This window comes from Suricata suricatta, chromosome 1 (genome assembly GCF_006229205.1).
Source record: "Suricata suricatta isolate VVHF042 chromosome 1, meerkat_22Aug2017_6uvM2_HiC, whole genome shotgun sequence".
NCBI lineage: Eukaryota > Metazoa > Chordata > Mammalia > Carnivora > Herpestidae > Suricata > Suricata suricatta.
The window spans coordinates 127,312,833-127,331,649 of record NC_043700.1 but is presented as its reverse complement, the minus strand read 5'-3'; the positions used below and the strand labels follow the sequence as shown (position 1 = coordinate 127,331,649).

At 35.4% G+C, this 18,817-nt stretch overlaps 1 protein-coding gene across 2 annotated transcripts in view; it reads left to right on the top strand.

The window, feature by feature from the left end:
- Nucleotides 1-18,817, top strand: part of ARHGAP24 (Rho GTPase activating protein 24) — a 484,571-nt gene that overhangs the window by 201,746 nt on the left and 264,008 nt on the right. The window lies entirely within an intron of this gene.

The following is an 18,817-nucleotide window of genomic DNA, read 5'->3' as shown; positions in this document are numbered from 1 at the left end:
CAAAACAGCGAGGGGAAGACCCTTGTTGGCTGTGTGTAAGGCTGGTTGTGGATGGACAGAGGTGTATGTCAAAAGCTGCCAGTGACACCAGCACAGAGACCCACATGAAAGGAAAGGTCACATGTGGGAAAGCATAGAAAGGAGAAACCTGTATATTGATGGGATGTAGGAGAAAAAATAGCAAAAACAAACTAGAGGCAATTCAGTCATTGTTAGCAAAAATGAAGCTGGGAAGGAAATTTTATCTTTCATTGGTTAAAAAAAAGATCTCATCAAGGCAAGGAAAATAGAATAATAAAGATGAACATTGCCTGGTCACCAAGAGCCATAGTTCTATAGGAAATTCATTCATGTGTTTCTTTTTAATTCATCTATTTGCTCATTTCCTCATTCCACAAATATTTTGAGCACCTACTGTCTGAAAGACACCACTGTTTTCTCTGCATGGAGTATAACAAATATTGTGAAGAAGCTTGCAAAAATGCATGAGGCACACAACTCCTGCCTTTGAGCATATTACCTAGATGAGTAAAAGAGTACATCAGGAATTGGGCATTGCAGTTGGACAAATTTGCAAAGTTATTTCATGGGGCAAAGTAGATCAGTTTGACTGGAGTCGTGTGTAAAGACCAGGTATTTGCGTGGGCAGGCTGAGATTGCAGGTGGGCCGGAACACAGGGGTGAGGAAGAAGCACCTCTGTACGTTGGCTGAGCTGGCAGCAGTGGGGAATCCTCCAGTCCCCAGAGCATCAGTGACACTGCATTTGTTACATGAGGTATACTTTACATATAGTTACATAATCACCACCTCAATTAAGGTAAAGAATAGCTACATAAGCCCACAAAAATTCTCCTGTGCCACTTCACAGTCTTTCCCCTCCTCACCCTCAGTCCCTGGTAACCACTGAGAGTGTTTTTCTCCCTACAGCTTCGTTGTTTCCAATATCTTATGAAGGCCATCTACAGCATGTGGCCTTTAGCCTGGCTTCCTGCATTAAACATAACACATTTGAAATTCATCCATGCTGTTCAGTGTTTTCCATAGTTCCTTCTCTTCCATTGCTGAGTAGTATGGAGGTGCCATTCTGCTGCTGAGGGACATTTGAGTTATATCCAGTTTTGGGGTGATTATCAGTAGATCCACTGTATAGATAGATAAATAGATAGATAGATAGGAAGATATGCATACTGGTTTCTAACACCGCACCTTTTCTTTTTAAAGTGTATTTATTTTTGAGAGAGAGAAAGAGAGAGAGCACAAGCCGGGGAGAGGCAGAGAGAGAGTGAGAGACAGAATCCCAGTTAGGCTCTGCACTGTCACTGCAGAGCCAGAACTGTGAAATCATGACCTGAACTGAAACCAGGAGTGAGACACTTAACCAACTGAGCCACTCAGGTGTTTTGCACTGCACTTATTATATCTTCTTTCCACCATTATAGCTTCCAGGCTTGAGTCAATAAGACCACTTGTTCAAGTTCAGGTTTTAAAAAATGCATATGAGAATGTGTAAAATTGTTAATATCAAGCCCCTTATTTATGAGTTAAAATTTTTTGATGGCAGTGAGCAAAAATTTTTTACAAGATACCTATGGAATGAGGATCATTAGAAAACTAAGATAAAATAAGTCAGTAATAGAGGATGTTGGGCAATAATTAAAAGTATCTTTTGCCAGAAGGTCCATCACAAAGTGATGAATGTGTTGCTCATTTACTACGTAGCAGTCCGTGTGCTGAGGTCTTGGAGAATTAAAAAGTATGATACTCAGTTCTTTATCCTCAATTGTTTGAAAATAGTTTTTAAAAGTTTAATTACTACCTGAAATTATGTTACACATGTATTTATGTTTCTCCCTCCTTACCAAATAAACTCTACAGACAATATGTGCTTTTTGTTTTTGTCGCTCTGTATTGTTTTATGCACTGTATCTTCAACAGCTCGAAAAACGTATGGTGTACAGCAGGGCTTAGATAATATTTTTGAAAGTCTAAACAAGGAGATAAAACTTTTAAAAAAGATAGTCAGAAATTATCATAAAGTAACTTGATTGACAAAGGGAGTTACCAATAGGTGTTAAAATTATGGATAGATTTAAATAAAGTACAGTCACTTAGGAATGTGAAGAAATGTTCTAAAGAATTTGCTTTAGATTTTAATGCTTCTTGGGGAGCCTGGGTGGCTCAGTCGGTTAAATGCTTTAGATTTTAATGCTTCTTATGCTTATCTATTCTTCATATTTAAACCATATTCCAATTAATATGAGACCACATCAAATGTAAAACATACTACTAGTTTTAAAATCACTAAAAATAAAACACTGCAATTTAAAACATGCTTTCGTATTGTCGATAAGATGTATTCTAAAGAAAATACATTAAATATGAAAAATGAAAATTATAAAATTAATAAAATATAAGACCTTAGCCAAGTTTAAATAAGATGATACATTTAAATTTTTTTGTAAACTATAAAAATTTACACAGTGACAGATACAGTACTTTAACCCAAAATTTAGTGTCTTGATCCAAACTAACAAGAAAATTTTAAAATCTAAATGTATGAATATGTGTAATAAACAAAAAAAGACACTCATACATTTAGGTTGATGATTACTCAAATGCATATAAAATTATTTGCACGTATACAGAAGTTCATGTGAAAAGTGGCCATAGGCTCACTGAGAACAGCAATGTAATCAGAACTCCTGGTAGCAAAAGTTTAGAACTTTTGATTAAATTACATTGTCTGGATATAGATGCGTATAGTGCATCATTTTTAAAAATTAGCATTTAGGCACCTAGGTTGCCAGTCATTTGTCCAACTCTTTATTTTGGCTTAGGTCATGATCTCAGGGTTGTGGAATGAAGCCCTGCATTAGACTCTGCACTGAGCCTGGAGTCTGCTTGAGACTCTCTCTCTCTCTCTCTCTCTCTCTCTCTCTCTCTCTCCCTCCCTCTGCCCCTCTCAGACCCTCAAATTCTCTTTTTCTAAAAAAAAAAATGAGCCCTTGTGTGTACTTCCTATATGCAGGCATTGTGTTAGGCTGTTAACAGTTCTATAAATCAACTGCTAGTATGATCTCTGTCTTAAAATGGAGAGACTGAGGCACAAAGTGGTTTAGAAACATGTCCAAGACTGTACTAACAAGGAAGCCAAGTTTATAGGCAAAAACATCAGTCTGACTCCAAAACTAATGCTCTTAACCTGTACTCAGTGACATCTCTTGTGAGGTGCTGGGTTCGGGGTACCATGCTTTAACAGTTAGTATGACAAACAAGCTTGGATTCAGAGCAGGCCATCTGGATGATGGATGAGGTGTTTGGACATGATGCTTCTGAGCAGATGATCAAAATATAAACAGGAAGGAGGGACTTGGTGTGGGCTTGGTAACTGTTTTCAGAGATGTTGAGAGCAGAGGGCATCATGGGATAATGGTTTTGAAGGAGGGTGAGAATGGGGCAGAAATTCCCAAGACAGACTTCAGCTGCATATGAAGTGGCACTTGGAAAGGACTGGAGGCTGCCATATAGTAACCTCTAGAGGTGGTAAATGCGTTTTCACTGGAATGTTCAACGAAAGAGGGGTGAAGATGGAATCAAGGTATTTTGTAGATGAATGGACTAGGTAACTTAAAAATAAGTTTCCCAGCTCTAAGATTATGTGATTCATAGATATAAAATCACCTGGGGAGGCAGATTATCTCTCTCTCAAAATTCAATTAGGAAAATTCTCTCCTTGTTTGATTCCAAATCTGTTAAATACCGTATGTGTTGAACTGGTTATATCTTAAAGATGACTTAGTAAAATATATTTTGCTTGATTATTAAATAGAAATGACTGAAAATTTCTAGTTAAAAATAAATGCTAACATAAAATTCCATCTTGCATACAAAAATTCACCTGTCATAATGAAAAACTTTAATATAGGGCCCACTTTTTAATTCAATAGTTTTTTATGACTAACAATCATTAATTTAAAAATTTAGGGAAAACAGATTTTCACTAGACATGAAACACATTTCACTAAAATATGTGCTCTTAAAAAATGTATTTTTGTGATATATTACACGAGTACCTCCTTTTGTTTATATTTTTTAAATTCATATTTATTTTCTAATACCACTGCTAAATATCTATACAAAGAAGTATTGTTTTAACCAATGTTTCTGGGTAAAAAAAATGAAGAAGATCAAATAGTTGATCTGTTTGCGCTTTTTTATTATTCTCACCAGAGAAATTTAGAACCCTTCCTAGTACTTTCTAAATTAATATTTAATTTGATGATCTAAGAGAAAATTGTTATCTATTTCCAATATGTCTATTTATCTATTTATCCTTGTCTAGATAAATATTTCTTTTTATGTTTTTATTTATTTTTTGAGAGAGAGAGAGAGCGCTTGCGCACAAGCACGGGAGGGGCACGTGGAGATAGGGAGACACAGAATCTGCAGCAGCCTCTGGGCTCTGAGGTGTCAGCACAGAGTCCAGTGTAAGACTCTAACTGATGGACAGTGAGATCATGACCTGAGCCGAACTCTGACGCCCAACTGACTGAACCACCCAGGTGCCCCTCCAATAAAATTCTTAATTAATACTTCAATTGTTATAATAATCATAAAATACAACTAGATTTTATACTTAGATTTTAATTTTCCTCAGAAAGAACTGGACAAACAACAGTGATACCCTACAGGGTTTTATTTTTCATTAAAAATAGTAATGGTTAAAAATAGTTCTGCCCTTTGGACACATATGCAACACATCAGCTATATTTTCTTGAATAAAACAACAACCATGAACATTATGAGTGTTGGATGGCTTATTGTCCCATCCAAAGATAAGGTACCAATGTCTCTGGTACAAAAAAAAAAAAATGCAAGTTGGTTATCTCAATGTGGAATCAAAAGGAGGCCAGCAGAACTATTACACCTTGAGTTCTGAGTATGTACAAAGCATCTGATTTATGTCATAATTGCCTCATTTTGTATTTCTTTTTTATAATGGAAAGGAAGTAAAAAGTTCTCCCCAACCCCAACCCAATCTCCATCTGCTTGTTTTTAATAGGTGGCATAATGATCTGAGTGAGCTGAGGAAATTGTTTAGAATTTTGCTTAGTTCTAGGTCAGAGGCTTGCTTGCTTTCATTTCCTAATTTGTCAAAGAAAAACTCTTTGCAAGATGAATCTGAAAACCCATGTAGGTCTCAAAGAGTATCTTGCTCAGGCCTCATTTAATCTTCAGCATGTTATTTTGAGTAACATTGTGTGTGTGTGTGTGTGTGTGTGTGTGAGAGAGAGAGAGAGAGAGAGAGAGAGAGAGAGAGAGAGAGATTACTTTTCAATGTATGTTCTATTAGGCTATAAATATGAATAATATTAATAGATAGCAATTATTGAGTGTTAAAATTCTATCCTGTGCCAAATGAATTACCAAACTACACTTGGATTTAAAAAATGATCCTAATTATGGTAACTATATTCTGATCCTTAAACATATATCAGGTATTACGCTGAATACTTCACATGCATTATTTCATTTAAAACTCTAAACAACCCTCTACAGAAAGTCCTTTTTATTAGCTCCATTTTACAAATGAGAAAACAGAGATAGAAATATTTATAATAGTTTTTTCAAGCTTGTATATCTAGGATTTGGAAGTTAGAGTTTAAAACTAGTTCATTAAAAAAGTAAAAAATAAATAAAATGGGTCAGCAGAATCTCAAGCCTGTGCTCTTACTTTACTATTTAAAATAATTCCAATGAATTCATGTTCTACTCCCCTTCCTGACCCTTACATCATGACCCTTACATCATGTTGGAAAAAAAGCTAAAGCTGGGGGGTCAAAGAGCATGTACTATTGGAATCCTCTTCCTAACAACCTCACCTAGTGAGGTCTCAAGTCAAGTTTGAATTCTTCTGATAATGGGGAGCTCAACTCATCTAAAAAACCCAACTTTATCCTTCAATATCTATTATCATTAAACAACATAAGTTACTTTGGGAGAATAAAAGGAAAAACATGATCTTTTTTATAGTATTTAATAGTTTACAAATTCTATGTACCTTACTTAATTTTAATCTCCAAATCATCCACTGGGTTTGTTCTAGAATGTACTATATTATAACTATCCTCACTTTATAAGTAATGAAACTCACCAAAAAATTAGGTGGCTTCATTAATTCAGCCATTCAATCAACTTTTGCCTGCACTTTTAATATGCCTAGTACCTTCTTAACTACTGGGGATGGAGAAATAAATAAAATATAGCTCTGCTCTTGACAGCTTTAGAGACCATGCATTCTAGGGGCTCAAATTCTTTCAGTGGTACTACACTACTTCCTTTCCTAGTAATGAATTGTCATCATTAGAAAAATTCAGGTAGTACCGGTTGTGGAATTATGGATTCCTGAGGGTTTCAAATCTCTTAAAAATGTTGGTATTCTCCAAGCATTTATAAAAAGAATATCCTGGAGAATGATTCACACACATCATGTGTGTGTGTGTGTGTGTATGCATATATACATACACACATGTATATATATGCATATATATATACACATACACACACATATACATACATACATATATAGACACACATACAGACACATGTGTGTGCAAACACCACTCACAGTTACGTATAGAATTAAGCACTTATCATTTGTAGGTTTGCACTTTAAGGACCTTTTTTCTCAGCCATACAAATGGGAAGAGACAGGAGATCACAGAGTATGTTTTAGAGCCAAGTTTGGAAGTACCTCACTTTTGCCTATTTACTACTGATCGGTACTCAGTCACATCATCTCACCTAGATATGAGAATAATGGGGAGATAAAATACTGCAGTGTGCTCAGGGGGGAAATGCAATGATTGCATAAATATAGTATCATCTCTGCTTCATTTAAGGTTAAGAAATAATTATTAACAATATAACAGGTTAAGGAGAAAAAACATCTAAGTATTTCTATAGACATAAAAGGAGATGTTTAATAAAATTTAACTTCTATTCATTATGTTGAAAACCAAAACAAAGCAATTCTTAGCAAATTAAGTGATGAAAAATATCTTATTAAAAACCTCAGCAATCATCACAGTTAATGATGACACATTGAAAGCATTCTTTTAATACTTGGCTTTAGTTAGGAATATGTGATGTTTTACTTTAATTGACCATTCTATTAGTGGGTCCTTGTCAGCAAATATAAGATAAAAGAAGAAATAGTTTAAGGACTGGAGAAGAAAATACACAAACTGCCATTACTTACAGACAATATGTGTGCCTAGAAAACCTCAAATATGTTATAGATAAGAATTCAGCAAGATTAATGTATACAAAATCAATATTCATTTTCATACCCTAACAGTAAACAGGTCAAAAACATATTTTAAATGCCATTTTAAAGATCATCCAAATATATACTAATATAAATATATTATATATACTGCATGTATAATATATAATAGCATATATATAATTAGAAATGAGTATGTATACATATACATAAATGTACACATTATAATTATTTGTGGAAAGACATCTGAAACCCTATATTAATGGAGACATATAACATGTTTATGGATTGGAAGTCTTAATTCTATAAAGATTCTATTAATATTATAAAAGATTCATATTGTAGGGAGGGAATTGATGTATGGATTCTGTGCAGTGTTAATAAATATCCTAACAGGATATTTTGGAGGGAGGATTTGACAAGCAGGTTCTAACTTTATATGAAAGTGCAAAGTGCCAAGAATAGATAGGACATTTCTGATGAAGGAAAATGAAACAAGACTTAGCTATCCAAATGTGAAGCTGTAATAATTAATGTATCTGGAAAACAGTGTGGAGGTTCCTCAAAAAACGATCCATAGAACTCCCTTATGACCCAGCAATAGCACTGCTAGGGATTTACCCAAGGGATGCAGCAGTGCTGATGCATAGGAGCACATGTACCCCAATGTTCATAGCAGCAATGTCAACAATAGCCAAAACATGGAAAGAGCCTAAATGTCCATCACCTGATGAGTAGATCAAGAAGATGTGGTGTATATATATACAATGGAGTACTACATGGCAATGAGAAAGAATGAAATCTGGCCATTTGTAGGAAAGTGGATGGACCTTGAGGGTGTGATGCTAAGCGAAATAAGTCAGGAAGAGAAAGACAGATACTATATGTTTGCACTCATAGGTCTAACAGGAGAACAGGAGAAACCTAATGGAGGACCAGGGGGAGGGGAAGAGGGAGAGAGAGTTAGGGAGAGAGAGGGATGCAAAACTTGAGAGACTATTGAATGCTGAAAATGAACTGAGGGTTGAAGGGGAAGGGGAAGAAAGAGGTGGTGATGATGGAGGAGGGCACTTGTGGGGAAGAGCACTGGGTGTTGTATGGAAACCAATTTGATAATAACTATTTGAAGACATAATAATTAATAGAGTGTATTATTCATGTAGGGATAAACATGACCAATCTTTAGGGATAAAACTGACCGATGGAACAGGATAGCTTAGATGTGGATCCTCACATATATGAAAATTAATTTAATAGCGAAGCAGGCATAGGAAGATGAGCTGAGAATGAAAAGACTTCTCAGTAAATGGTTCTGGGCCTATTGTTCCCCATTTCTACTGAATCATTGCCAGCAGAAAATAAACTCATATCACATTCTTCCCTAAAACAGAATAGAACAAGCCACAAATATTTTAGTACCTGCATTCATCCTACTACTAATCATTTGCCTAATCCCTCTCATGTGAAAACTTTTGGAGAAGTTATCTGTAATAACTTCCTTCACCTTCCCATCGCACATTCTCTCTTCATCCTACTGGAACAAGACTCACTTTTCCACCACTCCATTTAGATTGCTCATGCTGAGTTTACCAGTATCTTTGTTGGGGCCAAGTCCATTTGTCAGCATGCTAGTTGTGCTCTCACTTGACCATTCCACCACACTTTTCTCAGATGACCATTTCTTGTAATGCTTTCTTATCACCGCTTTCAGCATCCTGCACCTGACCTGGTGCAAGAAACCCTGGCCCTTCCTCCATCTCCCCTCTAGCCCTTCTCCATTGTAGTCCCTCTCAATCTAGGCATTCTCTGGGGATCTTCCCTTGGTCTCCTATCTTAACCAGCCTACATGTTCTCCCTGGATTACCTGAATTAATTTTGTGATTTCAAATGGATTTTATAGTTGGTGGACTCTCAGAAGTAAATCTCCAGCTTGAATCTGTCTATGGAACTTGGGACTCATATATCTAACTTTCTACTTTTCATTTTCTTGAATGACTAATGGGCATTTCAAATTTAACATGGCCTATACTGAATTCTTTATTTTCCCCCAATCCTGTTTCTCCCCTCTTCTATTTTCCCCACCATAGTATATGAGATCACCCAGTGCTATAATGCTGACACAATTCTAGGCTTGTTTCCTGTCTCTCCTTGAGCCCCATGCCCAAAATATTACCCATTCTTGTTTACTTCTGAAACATAATCCAAATAATATCACTTTTCTTCATCTCAATGGCTACCAATCTTTTCTCTCCTGAACTAGCTTGGCCCCCTGCTTCCACTCTTGTATCTTTACAATCTATTTTCTATTTAATAGTCAAAGTGTTCTTTTAAAAATGCAAATCGGTTAAATAGGTTGTGGAGAGTAAGGAGTGCATTTGTCATGATGAGCACTGGATAATGTTTGGAAGTGTTGAATCACTGTATTATACACCTGAAACTGATATAATCCTGTATGTTAACTATATTGGAATTAAAATTTTAAAAAATAAAATAAAAATAAACATCAGATGATACCATGCTCAAAACCCTTCAAAGGGTTCTCATTACACTTAGATTAAAAATACAAATACTTGGGCCGCCTGAGTGTCTCGGTCAGTAGGGCAGCTGACTTCAGCTCAGGTCATGATCTCACGGTCTGTGAGTTTGAACTCTGCATGGGGCTCTGTGCTGACAGAGCCTGCTTCGGATTCTGTGTCTTTCTCTCCTTCTGCTTCTCCTCCACTCACACACTCTCTCTCTCTGTCTCTCAAGAATAAATAAAACATGAAAAAAATACAAATACTTAACCTTAGCTTATAAGTGGGGTCTGCCTTCCTATCAGACATAGCCATTCTCCCCTTCATCTTCATAGGATGGACTTTTCTTAGCATTTAAACCTCAGCTAAATGTCACCTGCTCAGAGAGGCCTTCTTTGAAGAGTCATTCCAAAGTAGCCAACCAGATACTTTCAAACATACCACCCTATTTTCATTAGTACACAGCACTTTACATTATATAATTATTTCCTTATGTTTTAAATTTTATTTATAAATAGATGCATGCCTTTTTTTATTAAAATGTAAGTTTCATGAGAACAGAAGTATTGTCTACTTTCAGTGTTGCTATATCTTCACTCAAAACATTTTCTGGCCCAGAGAAGAAATGACATAAAAAATAAAAATTCAAGAAAAATATCATGTTATCTGATCTTGCTGGATACTTTGCGATAGTGGCATCTTTAGTGTAAGAAATCAGTCCATATGCATATTAAAGCAGCAATCAAAGCAATAACAACAACAAAATATACTTAATGTATTTTAGAAGTGGGAAGATTATTGTATTAATTTTAATTAGTGTAAATTAGATTTTAATTTTAATTACCACATTAATTATGCCTAGTTGATCTGACAGGGCAGGGTGAGAATGCATATTTAGAATTGAAACACTTTGCTTCCTAATCATTGTAGCCAAGTCAGTATTTTTAAAGCAGAGAAAGAAGTCAACGATATTTGAGTAGCTTGGGCAGGAGCCAAGAACAAATAATATATGTGCTATCATGTGAGAGCAACTATAAAATCAATGGAACTTCTGAGATTAAAATTATTAGACTGGTTGCCTGGGCGGCTCAGTCAGTTGAGCACCTGACTCTTGAACTTCAGGAGGGTCAGGTTGCATCTCTGCACTTTACCAGCTGCACAGCTGGGCGCTGCTTAATCTGTGCCTCCACATTCCTGCCGGTAATGGACAAATGTAATTGTAACCCTACATAGGATTTTTTAGAACATTACAATATAGAGCAAAGTTGGCACATAAGTCTCAGTAGATTGAGCTGAAAGGTTCAAGCTAGAAAAAGGGGACGTCACTCCACAAGGAAGAATAGAAATTGTAGGGGGATGGACTTTATGTCAATTTTTGGATTTTTTCATTTCAAGTTTAATCTTTCAAAAGTGTCATGGAAGACTATATGAAAATTAGTGAGATATTTCAGTCAAATTTCTGACGACCATGGTATTGAAAAGGGATTCATCTATTTGATAAGTGTGAGTAAGGTCATTTCTAAGGTCTCTACCAATTTTGAGAATGTGATTATAGAATTTTGATATTTGAATAATTGTGTCTTCCTTTTCCCACATTTCTAATCTGTTTTCCCCCTGTTGTCAAGGAATTTCTCCATTTTCCAATTCATCAAAAACATGTAGACAATGATCTAAATGTAGCTAGAATGGTAATGGCTGTGTTTCCAGAGTGAATATTCATGCAGGAGGACTGCCTTGGAGAATAGGTTTATGTGCTTCTGTTCTGTCCAGAGTGGGAATTCACATGGGTCTTTGTGTCTGAGAAGAAAGGGTTAAGAGCTTTTAAATGAATTATATCAAAATATAGTACATATTTTTCTCCATTACAATTAGTGCACAATTAATTAGCATCCTAGGATCTGAACATATGTAATAATAGTATGCAAATGCTGCTTTAAATTAAAATGAGCCCAGAATGACAATGCTTCTCATGCCCTAAATCTGCAGTTAATGGAAGTAGCAACATGAGACATTTATATAGAGAATTTATTTTTATTTGTTCAGTAATTACAAGATAGTCCCACGCTCTTATGTTTGCCATGGTTAATTTAAATAATGGTTTGAAAATATTACATCTATTATTTTGAGGAAAGACAATGCATTCTACAATGTACACAGCTTTATGAATACTGTGCTACTTTCTCTACAAGACAATTTGTAACAATGCTTAGGTCAGTGTTCCCCAAAGAGTCTGCACATCAGAATTACTTTGGTAGAATCTAAAACTGCATAGATTTGCAAGTCTCCCCTTCACTGCCCTCCCCAAAAGCATTCCAGGAATTGGTGTACCTATTTTCAGAGGCTAAGAAAGAAACTTTGCAACTCTTCATAAAACTTCTTCAACCTGCTTTAAATAGCAGTCATTGATTAGAAGTAGGAACATAAATTGGGTTAATAACCAAAGATATAGTCCTTAAAGCAGCTTGTATTAATTTATTCAATCACTTTTTGTCCAAATTTGTGTTAGGAATTTACTATGCCAGGCTCTTTGCCACCCTGAGCTCCATTTCCTCATCAATAAGATGAGAAATACCTAGATCACAAAGTCACTGAGCATATTAATGATATAAATAGCATATATTTTGGTTTAGCAAAGTAGCAGGTAAGAAATGTCAGCAAATATCATCATAATTTCATGCTATGCTATTTATTATGATTGTTAATTAGAAGTTTGTTTGGGTTAGTCTGGCCTTACAAACATGATAGTCAGTAAAAAAAATAACTTAAAATTCCTCATAAGTTTACCTCCTGTTTAATTGACTAGATGATAATACCAGCAGATATATATTGGACCTTTACTAGAACTCTTATCTATCTCATTATTTAGGGATTAGCAAAACATGGGCCCAAACTATCTTTGAGGCTTCTGGGGTATAAGAAAGATAATTTTTATATGAAAAGCAGCTAAAAAATAGTATGTGTCAGGTATTTTCCTACAAACTACCCATATGAGCTCACAGTGACTTGATGAAGTCGGTTCTATTTTTAATCCCATTCTAAGAACGTAGAGCCTGAGGCAATGGAAGGGTAACTGTCTTGCCTGAGGCCAGAAAGCTACTTGGCGGTGGACTGGGAATGTGAATCCAGGCACACTGACTGGAGAGCAGATTCACCTGACCACAGACATCCGTGTCACTGGTAGATTGTTACATGGCCCAGAGTGCTTCTGGGTACAATTTTACATATTTGTTTTTTCAATTTCTACCTTCCCTGTGTGATCCTAAGATCCAGGAGTGCAAAAACATTGTTGGAACTTCTCACCATTTATATCCTTTGTGCCTGGGAGAGGCCCTGGTTTATGCCAAGTGTTATTTAATAAATATTTGTTGAATGACTTAATGAAATTACTCGCTACAAAGAAAAAAAATTAAATCAACCTATGGTACTCTAAAAAAACCTAGTTGTTTTTCTAAGAAAAAAACCTAGTTGTTTCCCCTTGATACCATTTTTCAACCTCTGTCTAGTTCCATTAAAAATACACATATATAGAGATGCCTGGGTGGCTCAGTTGGTTAAGCAGCTGACTTAGGCTCAGGTCATGATCTCATGGTTCATGGGTTCAAACCCTGCATCGAACTCTGTACTGACAGCTCAGAGCCTGGAGCCTGCTTCAGATTCTGTGTGTGTGTGTGTCTCTCTCTGCCCCTCCCCCACTTATGCTCTGTTTTTCTCTCTGTCTCAATAACAAATAAAAATATAAGAAAAAAAATGTTAAATACATATATCTATTCTCAAGCTTAGACTTTGCCTAGTCTCTTGTGATGTTGATGATCACTGTTAGTGCTGGAAAAAAATTCTATTATGTTTATAGAAGTAACAAAGCTACTGCACATGCATACATTTTTTTTTCAACCCAAAGTCCAGATAATAAGATTACTATGCTTATTTTCAACATCATCTTGCTTTACCCCAATATCTTGTGGTTTGGGCTCAGAGTTTTAACTAGAGATGAGCTTCTTTTCTAATAGCGTTTTTAGCTGAAAAAGAGATAGTATGATGGTTCTGAATTGTGTTTCTTTTGCCGAATCTTAGCTGTCAGACTGTAAGTATTCCCTGTAAAGCATAAAAAGTAGCTTAATTGCATTCTGAATATGCTGTTTAGTTATTGACATGTGATTATTACCATGCATACTGAACCCTGACCAAAAAGGTTACATCTTCTTATACTTGCTCCTCTTCTCTGTGATCATCCAAAAATTCCAGGGAGGCATATTGAGCATCAGGGGTAATATGCCATTTCTTAGAAGACTCAGAGTATTTGCACCCTATTTTGTCACTCCAGATCCCAGCAAGAAATTGATGACTCCCCCTGAAGAGTGGTAATTGTAGAGTGTATGATAAGGAAACCATTTATAAAGTGTTGGAAAGGTTCATAGACACCTACAGACAGGGAAAACAAGCTGGGCCTGTTAGCACCACTAGAACCTGGGGAAGCCTCGGATTTAGGAGATGTGGACTAAGGTATCCAATGCAACTAAGGCCAATTTTCTGGCTAGCTTGGAGGAGGACAGGTCAATAAATATCTCTGTCTGTCTCTTTTGCTGCCTTCTGATTTTCTGCTATGATCTTTCAAATCCAGCCTGAAGTCTGAGGTCAAGAGAGCCTGGTTTATGCAATTTATAAAGATTAGTTTCCAGGGATACAGAACAGAGTGATGGGTGGAAAGAAGATGAGGGAGGGGCAAAGAGAGAGCATCCAGTCTAGCTACTAACAGAAAATTAAAGCCTATCACACAGTTATGGCTCAAATACATGGACTTAGTGGAGTTTAATACTTCCTAATTCTCCATTTCAAGTAAGAGACATCACCATTCTTCTAGGTATGCAAAGAGAGAAATTGAAGTAATCTTTGACTCTTTCTTCTTCACTCTCTATGTTTAAACTGTGCCCAGTTTCTAGTTCCAAAAATTGTATCTCCAGTTAAGCATCTCTGATGTAAATTTATGCTATTTCTGCTGCCAATACATTTGTGTAAGTCTTGACGTTGTCATCTATGACAAATTAATTGCTTCATGGTAACAAACTTCTAAGAGATTGGTATTCCTCAATCTCCATCTGCTTTGTTCAAGAGCCTGCTCTTGTTCTCAGTTGTTATGGATGTCAAGTGCAGTGTCCTTTGCCCTGGGTTAGACTTTCCTCAATGGCGTTAGCGGTCTTTACCTCCTAATTATTCCTTCATGTGAAAATTCTATTATTCTAATGTATTTTGCACATATGGCTCTAATCAGTGCTTTTGTTGATGTGATTTTTCTCCATTATACTCCCTAGCTCCCTAAATCTTAAAATCTAATTATCCTTTAAAAATTATTTTTATCTTACCTTTCTTAACTAATCAGACAAACCAATGACACTCTCTTCTTAAACTTTTATTATATTTGTTTGTTTTTCTGCATACTTTGGTTGGTACTTATTTCTTGTATAATCATGTATTATGCTATTCTTGTATTGAGAGTAAAGAGTTTATTTCTTTCCCATACTTCACATCATTTGAAATGGTTTTAGAAATAATATCTGACATATGGTAGTGTCTCAATAAACTACTTCTCAATCAGATTGGGCACTTTTATTTTATTTGCTCATTAGTTGTTTATTTGTTTGCTTATCTAATTTAGAGCACTCTGGAAGAATTAACTAAACCCATACAAACAGTGCATACTTTTTTACTACTCATCTATCTTAGGGATTTGTCCTATAGAATAAAGGAGGAGCTCAAAGATTTAGCTTCGTGGATGTTCATGAAAATATTCTTTATAACAACACTTGTAGAAAACCATAAATACTTTACAACAACAGAGGATTTGAAAGCATGTATATTCAAGCAAGCACTATACTATTCAGCTTTAAAAAACTATGTCAGGGCACCTGGATGGCTTAGTCAGTTAAGTGTCTGACTCTTTATTTCGGCTCAAGTTATGATCTCACAGTTCATGGGTTTGAGCCCCCTGTTGGACTCTGTGCTAACAGTGTAGAGCCTGCTTAATACTCTGCTTCTCCCCTGCTTATGCTCTCTCTCTGAAAATAAATAAGCTTTAAAAAATTAAAATTAAAAAAATTATATCAATAATTAAATTGGTACAATAACAACAAGGATTTTTAAGTTTTGAAGCAGATAATAACTAAGGCTTTATTTTGATTACTTTTTTGTAAAAATTACTATAGCTGTTAATACACACATATACATACATATATACAAATACAGGAAGATGTATACATGCTAACATTAATTATCTATGATGGTGGGTAAATTATAGACTTTAAAAATTTATCTGCATTTTCTAACAATATTATATTACAGAGTACTTTGAAATAACTGTCACAATTAAGGCTCTTCTCTCAGTTATAGACCTTAAAGACTACATGGTTTCTCTACAAGGTGATCAAGTTAGCTGTTTCAACTAAATTACTTTATTTTATTATTGTATGACTTGATGAAATAACCACAGCAAATGTTTGTCAATTACAATATATCCTGCCCTAAACATTATCCACTAATTTATGAACTATATGCTCTCATCATAATTTCTTTGGAAAACAGCTAAATATAAAATCTGGAAGATGTCAAAATTTAAAAATAAAAATAATTTCACCCAGAAGTAGCTATTTCACATGCATGAAAAAGACAACAAAGAATAGCACTGCTCTACCCTTTAATAACCAAGTGAGGTAGTTTGAGATTTCATGGAAGAGACTGACTCATGCAGAATTGTTTCTGCAAGAGAGTGGCTTGAATTCAACTTATAGGATATGTATAGTTTAGGATCTTCAGTAGAGCCTGAAGGCATAGAATCAAACAGGAGCCACACATACACACATACAAACATCCAAGCATACATGCACCCATAGATGAATATTGCATCTGTCTGTAAGGTTAGATGCTATGTTCTAACACCAGCTAAATCACAAATTTAATTACTTCACAAAACCATTTCGTTAAGTAAAATAAACTCTTAATTGAAACAGCTGATTTTATCACTTTCTATGGAAACCATATAGATCAAACCTATATATAAAAAGGTCTTAATTATGATGAATATTTTCGAAGTATTTAGTTATTTTTTAAAATCATTGAAAACACCAGAAAACAAACTGGGATCCATGGGCCAGAGACACTAGATATGATGAGATGTAAGAAAAGTTACTTCCTAGAGGAGGAAAAGAAAGGTTGTACCTCCAAAACTTCCTCTTGGAAGCAAGGAGGGAGAGGGGTATGTCTAACCTATGATTCCTAAGGTTTTAGGTAGAGAGTGCTATGCTTTATCATTCTAAGCCTAGAAGTAGGGACAGAGTTGATGACTATAATTTTCTGTGCCAAACCAAGTAGGATGAAAACTGAGTTAGATATTGCTTGAGCTAAATATTGCTTTAAACTGGCAAAACTGGACGATATAATCTTGTTGACAATAACATAGGATTTTAAATCCGGCATGCTTGGTTTTGAATCTTGGCTTTACTACACTAACAGTACTGACTCACTCAACAATATACATTTTTTTCAACATTAGCCTTATGTCAGGCAAAATACTAGGCATTGGTGGTAAATTAGAGAGCAAAATACACATTATCCTTATTCCTTTACAGTTAAATGATGGAGATAGATATGAATCAAATAATCTTACAAATAGCATAACTACATACAATGGTAAATCAATTCAGGAACATTTTCTGAAAGCTATACCAGTATATTTTATATGTAATCAATCTGTGAAGTGGTTATAAATAATTCAAGAAAGAATATAGTCCTAAGGTAGATGGTATTTTGATACTATTTACAGAAAAGCAGTTGACTTGATTATAGAAAGTCATAGAAAGCATGAAAAGCATAAGAGTAGAACAATGAGCTTATAGATTTGAATGGTAGTAGACCATCCAGAAGTTGATCTGAGGACAAATGAAAACCATTGAAGATTTTTAAGCAAGAAAGTTGCAAGATGAAATTTCTGTTTCTAAAGATACTTGGACTGCATTAAGGAAAAAATGGATTGAAAGATGTTCAAGGGTTATAGAGAATTCAGTGAATGGACTTTGAAACATACAAGACCACAGACAAAGGTCACTTGAACTAGGGAGTGCTAGTACAGATATACAAGGGATGACAACCCCTTCATATCTGGCTTTTGCAACTGATTGGAAGAAGATGCCAGTCACAAAGCTAGGGAATACCTAAGCAGGACCAAAATTAATTGCACTTTAGTTTGACTAAGTTTAATATGCTTTTGAGATATCCAAATGGAAATTCAAATAAATTATTGGATAAAAAGGTGTGAAGCTTAAAGAGCCCTGAGTTAGAAATATTAATCTGAGGGGTGCTTGGCTGGCTCCATCAGTGGAACCTGTGACTCCTGATCTCAGGGTCATGAGTTCCAGCCCCATGATGCATGTGGAGCCTAGTTAAAATTTGAGGAGGAGGAGGAGGAAGAAGAAGAGGAGAAGAAGATGGAGAAGGAGGAGGAGGAGGAGGAGAAATATTAATCTGATATTCATTGGCTTATAGTTGATTACTGAAGTGACAGGCATGAATGAGATAGCTCTAAGAAAGAGATAATAGTCAGAAGAAAAGCAATAATTGGATACATCTTTGAAACACTTTAATATTTAAAGGCCACATAGACCCAGCAAAAGATACTCTACCAATAGAAAAGAATGAGAAAAACCTGGAGAAAACTGAGAAGAAGCTGCTTCAAGAAAGAATGGTTAATAGTGCTGAGTGCTCCTGGGAAGTCAAATTTATTGAGGATTGAGAATTGTCAAGCAGCCTGCTTGTGAGAATCAGGTAATTGGAATTGTGGGTGCACAAACCAGGCTGTAGTGTACACATGTAAAGAAATAGATTCAATGTAGGCAACTCTTTGCTAGACAAGGGGAAAAAAAGAAGATAGATGGAAGAGGAGAAGGAGTCAAAGTAGTATCTTTTAAAAATAGAATAGAATTTTAAGTATGTCTCAGTACTGATAGAAATAATACATTAAAGAGAGAA